Genomic DNA, 7677 nt, shown 5'->3' with positions numbered 1-7677 from the left:
TATTATGGAATATTTCTGCACATCCGTACATTTGCTATTTCGCATGGCTGCTTTTTAAGCCTTACCAATGTTCACAGGCTGCTTTACTACTCCTACATGGTGAATTATTAATGGTAATTATTAGTGGTAATTATTAGTGGTAAGCTTCCGTGTTCCGTTTCTAGGCCGGCCCTCACTAACAACAGCAGTATTATTATTTAAAGTCTCGATTGCTTTATGTGTACCGATACCAACAACACAAAAGCTGCGACATGCCTGTCTTCCGTGTGAACTTCTTGAGTTCGAATCTGCCTAGACGCACTTTGTGGGGCAAGCAATCTGCGAAAGACTTTTCTCGGCTTTGAATATACGTAATGATGTCGCAGATAAAAAAATTCTGCGTCACTTTCCACCTAGTGCGATCACATACCCTTTCTTTAAAGTTGCGATCGCAATATCAAATTTTTCTGAGCGTTGTCCTGTCACCGTAACACCGTCAGCCATGAAACGAACCAAAACTACCCTTAACGGTGTAACGCTCCCACTTTATTAAGCAACTTGCTCTTACTTGGCGTGACGCAGGCGAAAGACAGCAGTAAGACTGAATATCACTCGTGCGTTTCAGTCGCGAGCCTGTGTGCTGATGAAAATTTCCGCATGTACAATCGCCCAATTTTTTAACCTGAACGCGCGAGCATCGACCGGCCAGTCGATAAGCGCCGTATAACGGAGTACAGCGGCGAAGTGTGCGAGAATACGCCTGGCAGAGGGAAGCTGCATTGGACTGTGCATTGCGCGCACGCGCGTATTCTCGCACACTTCGCCACTGTACTCCGTTATACGGCGCTTATCGACTGGCCGGTCGATGCTCGCGCGTTCAGGTTAAAAAATTGGGCGATTGTACACGTGCTGTTGCTCGTGCTAAGCGATTTGTCCCCGGGGCCAGACTTGTGAAAGGGGTAGTTTGCATTGGCAAGATAAAATTATGCTTGCCATCGTGCACTAATGGCTTGAGCATGGAGTTCTTGTGCTGAGTGCACCATCTAACAACTGAATTCCTTTTTATTGAAGAGGACCGAAACGATGCGAGGCCGGAGCCTATTGAGCTACCGCAAATCACCTGGAATGAAGCAAGGAATGCTTCTTATTAAAGGAAAAAAGCTATACAGCCATGAGCGCATTACCATGAGATAAGCGAACTTCTGCAGAAAGTGCCCTTAGAGGCCGCTTCTGAAATTCGACTACGCAATTATGCATCTAGAAACAACGTGTAATGACGGACATAAACGTCTTATCACGATGACAGCGTCGAGAGCGTCAGCTTTGCACTCGACTGCGTGACACACTTCCTCCGCACACCACTTTATCCGGCGCGTGGTTATATTTACCGCTGTCATTCACGGGCTGCTTGTGCGCATCTATAAAGCGCACTTTGAAGAAGGTCTGTTACGTCATCTCACACAATGGAGCTGCTCGTCCGGGGAGTTTCTCAAAGCTCATAAATTTCAACAGACACGACCGAAGATAACGCGGGTTCAAGGCAGTATGTGTGCCCGTCGGTGCACTGCCACTGACATTCTTCGCAGCGTTTATGGATCTCTAACCAGCTGGAAAGGGGGGGGGGGGGACATAGCTGCAATAACTGCCTGCATGCATCGTCGGGTCGGACATAACAGCGCACAAGGTCACACATTATGACGTTACTTGCTCTATAAAAGCGTATACAGGCCTTTCGAGCGAGCAGAATTGACAACGCCTCTAGCGAGCAAACAACGCATCAAAGCGCATCAAAGGTAAGTTTAGGGTGGCATGTTTTCCGAAGGTTACCGTTCATTACGGCTTACTAAGGTTCTCTATTGTGTCTTAAAGATTACCTTATTTGTATTCGACTCGTAAAAAGAGACATTCTGTCATACTACACAGCGGTGCAGCTATAAGCAATGTAGCAATAAGCAATTTAACCTTAGATTTCTGGTTCAACCATGGCTGAAAAGACAGTTTGCGTCTCGCTCATTTAATCTCATCTTCATCGTCGACTTTCCTTCTTTAGTTAACGTGCAGCTGTTAGCGCTCAGAAAATTTTCTACATTGCTGTGAACTATTCATGCTGTTATAAACAAATTTTTTTCACAGTCTTTCTTTCCGTATCATGACAATGAAAATCAACTTTATTTCATTACTGCTTGTTATTATACAGTTTAAGAGGCAAACCAAGCAGTGATGTGTGAATAATTCTTCAGAAACGAGCCGTGCTGTCAAGTGAAAACATCAGTCGCGAAGATCATGCGGCGACATTATGTTTGACGTAGATGATTTAAATATTAAATTATGGGGCTTTACGTGCCATAACCAGCATCGATCATGAGGCACGCCGTAATTGGGGACCCCGGAAATTTAGACTACCTGGGGTTTTTTAACGTGCACCTAAACGTAAGTACACGGGTGTTTTCGCATTTTGACCACATCGACATGCGGCCGCCGTGGCCGGGATTCGTTCCCGCGACCTCCTACATAGTAGCACAACACCAGAGCCACTAATCAATCACAACGGGTGCAGATTATTTTAAAGATGAATCAGTTATTCAATCTTCATTTCGCACATATGGCGTGAAATTGCAAGAGATGAGTTTTTATATTGTGATGCATACATTTCCGCTAATACAGCTTGTATTCTGCGGCATGTTCGCTTCGAGAGAACACAGCACACGATCTACTATGCACCCCAACAGCCTAATTAATTATTAACAAACTTTAAAAATACGCACCCGGCTTTGATATAAAAAGTGAGGCAGTCTATATCATTCGACAGTTTTAAAGAAGCGATGAAGTCCTATCTCTTGAGCTGCCTGACAAAATAAAATGAAACAACGTAGTCGAAGCAATCACATTGTACTATTGTTCCAGTGTAACCTGTGAAATTTTACGTTTTTTTTGTTTATTTACATGTAAATGTAAATATAGTATAAACTTGAAAGTGCGTAAGTGGATAAAATATCGCATCCGTGTATGTGCCATTGCCCCGTAACCAGTGTATGCGTGACAGGGCCGTAGTGAGTCTAGTATTATCTGCCTCTAGCGCTGCCATTCGAGACCAAGTTGTGCCTGAAACAGTGATGAAAATAAACGAACCATCCGCTCCTATACATTCCTGTTCATTGCCTGTACTAATGGACTATCTCATACTAATTTATCGTTCCTGGAGCTAAAGCACCCCCACTTTAGACAAGCTGAGAATCAATGTATGCGGTTGCTATTTCCTACAGGACGCGATCTTCATCGCTAAGAAATTACTGAAAACATCGCGAAAATGTTAAGCATGGAATAGTCACTGAAAATTTAGGAGGGACAATGTAACTGTGCATGGATGATTTGTGCAAATAAAGTAGAAAAATATTTACGCGTGCGATGGTGTGTTATGTGTACTACAGTTCTGAATGACCGTGGTAATTGTGGAGGGCCGAGGTATTGCATTCCTTACGCGAAATGACGCCCACATGCAAATGTGAGCTGATTCTCGTGATGTCTTCATTGCAAACATTAAGGGTGTAGAGAAATCGGTGCGTACTTTCTCTTAAACCCCACGCTCAATGTCCGACAGATAAATGTTCGCCTCGTGTGTGTTATTATGTGTATGAAAGTATTCACTTATATCACAAATGTGCGACTACTTATGCATAGTTTCTAAACTGACACACTACCCGACACATGACGTACGCTTTATGTAGCACTTCTTAATATTTTCTTTTCTACCAGAACAAGATGGTGAAGCCCTCGCTGCTTGTTTTCCTTGTCGTCGTAATCGCATACGGTAAGTTTTTTGTCTAATGTAATGTTCGTCTTTATTATAAAATATTTTAGGCACCAGCATCACTTTCTAAATTTCCCCAAAAGGCACACACAAAGAGACGGTTGTTTCCAGTGCTTTCATCCTTCCGTTGAGCTCATAAGTAATACTAGTCTTGATTTGCAAAAAAAAGAATACGTCGTGCTAAATAAAGCATTTCTCGATCTTAACATGTTGGACAATAACTTAGCACAGAAGCCGCCAGATGGCAGCCTCATAAAGCTCAGCTAAGTCCGGTGGGATGTTTTTCAACGATACAACTGATCATGAGCTTACAATACGAGGTCATGAAATACCCCGAGTGGCCGAATACAAATATCTCGGGGTATGGATAAACAAAGGGCAGATGTACACGGAAAAGCACGAACAGTCTCTCATAGCAAAAGGGCGAAGAGGTGCCGGGATAATGAAGCATAGGGCATTGTGGGGGTACAACAGGTATGAGGTACTGGGAGGTATTTGGAAGGGAGCAATGGTGCCGGGGCTTACTTTCGGGAATGCAGTCCTGTGTTTAAGGGCAGAGGTTCAGTCGAGACTAGAAGTAAATCAGAGATCTGTGAGAAGATTAGCACTAGGTGCCCAACGGGAAAACCACAAACGAAGCAGTACAGGGGGATATGGGCTGGGCATCGTTCGAAGCACGGGAAGCTCAGAGTAAAATCCTATACGAAAAACGTCTGAGAAAATTGGACGATAACAGGTGGGCAGCTAAGGTATTTAAATGCCTATACAGAAAGAGCGCTGACTCACAATGGCGGAAAAGAACTTTGGGAAGCTAACCAGTAAGTATACCAGACACGAGGACGAAGAAAGAACATTAAACGACAGCTTAAAAACGCGGAGCTATACAAATAAATTTAACGAAGAAGAAGACGCATGTACTGTGTGTGGTAAATCTGTAGAAACAATAGAACACCTCATACTAAAATGTGATGGTATCTATCCCGATGTCGATGCGGCCACAGCCACGCTTCGTGATGTCCTAGGGTTCAGGGATAGTAATAGCCAAGTAAATAAATATGCGGTGGAAATTAGCAAAAGACGATTGGAGGATTGGTGGCTCAAAAGCAGAGAGGTGACATAAGCGTAAAAAGGTAGGAAGACGTATTTAAAGAAAATTGAGAATTTTAATAACACACAGCACAGGTAAATAAAAATAAAAGGCAAAAAAAATGTCTGAGCATGCTGGCAACTGCCATCACCTCGTTTCACAGGGGATGCTCCTACCTTTTATCCATCCATCCGGTTTTCCTGCACGCCTAAGCCAAACTAAATCTATCATTGGGCTAAAGTACTTGATAGCCTAGCTCTTGGCTGAAGCATTTTAGAACTGGGGGTTGTAGGCCTAATGTTTATACGTCCCCTTGTCGCAACAACAATGTTTTGGCTGTCGTGCTGTTTGTGTGCTCCTTATTTTAGTATTTTAATAGCCATGTAATCAGACTGCAGATTTTGAAAGAGCGATTTCACGGCTTCATACATACTAGACTCGCCAGGCGTGTTGACGACCTAGTTGGTTTAGGTTTATTTTTGAGATGTGCAGAGTGACGACGAAGACACAGGAACGAAGACGTGTGTGCTTTTTTTCATCCCCTGGCTTTCTCTCATCGTGCTTCACATCTCAAACAGTGCTCATTTATTATTTCTGCATTTGTCTTCCCTCTCTTGTGAGCGCTGCAGTTCAACAATGCAACTTCTTTATCACGAATACAATTTGTGGTTCACTCCTCTGACGAAACGGCCGACCACCCCTGTACCTCTATTTTGTTGTTTTTTTCCGTATCCGGGAGGCGGACGAGAATATACCGATAGCGTCTATTGTTATATTTCTCACATTTTTTACGTCACTTTCTCCGGTTTGCCCACTCAAGCCGTTTGTTTCACAGCCAGATGAGGGCCATGAATATGGTGGGCCATGAATATCGCAATAATAGCGATTATTTTATACCAAGCATAATGTATTTAAAAACGCCTCAATGCGAAAACAACAGAACTCTCAGCGCCAATTCAGTGTAGTGCAGAGAAGCAACTTGTAGCACTGAAATATAATTGCATCGCGTTATCAATATTTTACCGCTTGCCAACAAAGCTGCACCTAATTTGCTGTGAACTAACAATGTCGTGCGCGTGTTGCTGTGCTTCATGCATTGTCGTCTCCAAGTACCCGGCACCAGCGTGAAGCGTCATTTTGATTATGTGCCTCAACGCCAAACATCAACGGCGTTGTTCTGGCGTCGTGTGTCGACGGGCACCATGCATAAACGGGTTGAATGGCAACGCCTGTAAGCTGTCGCGTCCGGCGCGACCTCTGCATATGACTTTGACTGCAGCTGAAGCAAAGATGTCCTGCATGTCGTGCGCAAATGTTCGGCCCAGGCAAGTTTTCTGGAGTGTATTGTGTTGCGAGTTTACATGGATGCAGTCGCCAGCCCGTCGCCCACTGCGCGTTTTGGGCCTTTATATGTTCTGCCCAGTATAACACCCCGTACGATGCTACTGTTAGTGCCAAATGAGTTCCGCCTTAATTCGCAAGGTGGGTGAAGTTTTAGGCGTAGAAGCACGTTATACGCCCGCTAGCAGCATGAATCTACAAAAGAGCCCCATGCGGGCTTCTCAGAAAAAAAGCTTCGGGCATGTACAGAAACTAGCCCTGACCCGTTGATTTGAACTGGGGCCAACGCCGTTTAGGCGCTGCCACTCTATAGCGTCTCGGTCAGTCATAAAGGTACGAGATTGCATGGATAAACCGAAATAATAACACGAAGCGACAATTGGGAATGTCTCGAGCAGTCGTTTTATTCGGCCTGGCCTTACAACCGAAACCATGCTGAACTAGGCGAGTAGCGGTGCATTTCGCGATTCTGACGACTTTGAATGCGCGCGCTATTTCCGACATATCCTGCATGCTCATTTATGAGACGGAAACGCGATGCTGGTCAATACGCAGAACTGGATTTGAGTTTTGCATATGTGCAGCAGCAATCTGCAATTTTTCGTTCGAGAAGCGACTGGACGACATTTTAAAACTGCCGAACATGTATGAGTGACCGGCTCGTCGACTCCGCAGGTGTCCTATGCCGCGCGGACGGGGGCCCGCTGAGTCCCATGGGCCTCACCAACCCACTCACCGAGCTGCTAAAGGCGGCGCCGGCGAGCGACCTCATCGCCTTCTTTTCGCCAGAGAAGTCAAGCCCACAAAACGAAGACAGCTCGACTCCATCGGAAGAGGACCGTCCTAGCGACTCCGATTAGAAAACGCCGGGTACCTTCACGTTCTAAATGAAGATTCTGGCAGCGACCTTAGTTAATAAAGGTTGCGACGCGTCTCTTTGAAGAATCGTTGCAACCAATCAAATTGCTTGACGATTATTTGAATAGCTGAGCACGGCAAGACTGTATAAAATTCAACGACACAAAATAACACCCGGTGATATGTGAACGGTGTATTAGATCGCCAGGTGTTTGTCCGCAGCAGCATAATTGCAAGCTCATTTCCAAGTTGTCGCACTGAATACGCAGAATTGATGTTGTAAGTGTAAGGTAACTATGTATTTAATGGGCGAACTGGTGCCCCGAATGGCAAGCAGTACTTGTATGACAACGATAGCGGCAATCACTGTACTCGATTTTTATCGCACGGCTGATAAGAACGTTATATATACATTTTCTACCCTACATTCCAGATTATTCGCTAGTGCTCGTGTGCATTCGTAAGTCGATGGCACAATTACCGACGAGTATGCAATCTGAAGAAACAAGTCTTTTACTAAATAATAAGCGTCAACCTGTAAGAAATTTTGATTATTGTGCGCCTTTTGCCGAGCGACAAATCGATAACTGTAATAATATATCGA

At 44.5% G+C, this 7677-nt stretch overlaps 1 long non-coding RNA gene across 1 annotated transcript; it reads left to right on the top strand.

Annotated features, from left to right (window-relative positions):
• Nucleotides 1-1690: 1690 nt before the first annotated feature.
• LOC135920329 (uncharacterized) lies at nucleotides 1691-7178 on the top strand. Its single transcript, XR_010570220.2, has 3 exons — nucleotides 1691-1772; nucleotides 3733-3787; nucleotides 6891-7178. It is a non-coding gene; the product is annotated as an uncharacterized lncRNA (long non-coding RNA).
• The last annotated feature ends 499 nt before the right edge of the window (nucleotides 7179-7677 follow it).

This window comes from Dermacentor albipictus, chromosome 1 (assembly GCF_038994185.2).
Source record: "Dermacentor albipictus isolate Rhodes 1998 colony chromosome 1, USDA_Dalb.pri_finalv2, whole genome shotgun sequence".
NCBI classification, from domain to species: domain Eukaryota; kingdom Metazoa; phylum Arthropoda; class Arachnida; order Ixodida; family Ixodidae; genus Dermacentor; species Dermacentor albipictus.
The sequence above is the reverse complement of the archived record's forward strand: the minus strand, read 5'-3'. Positions and strand labels throughout refer to the sequence as shown.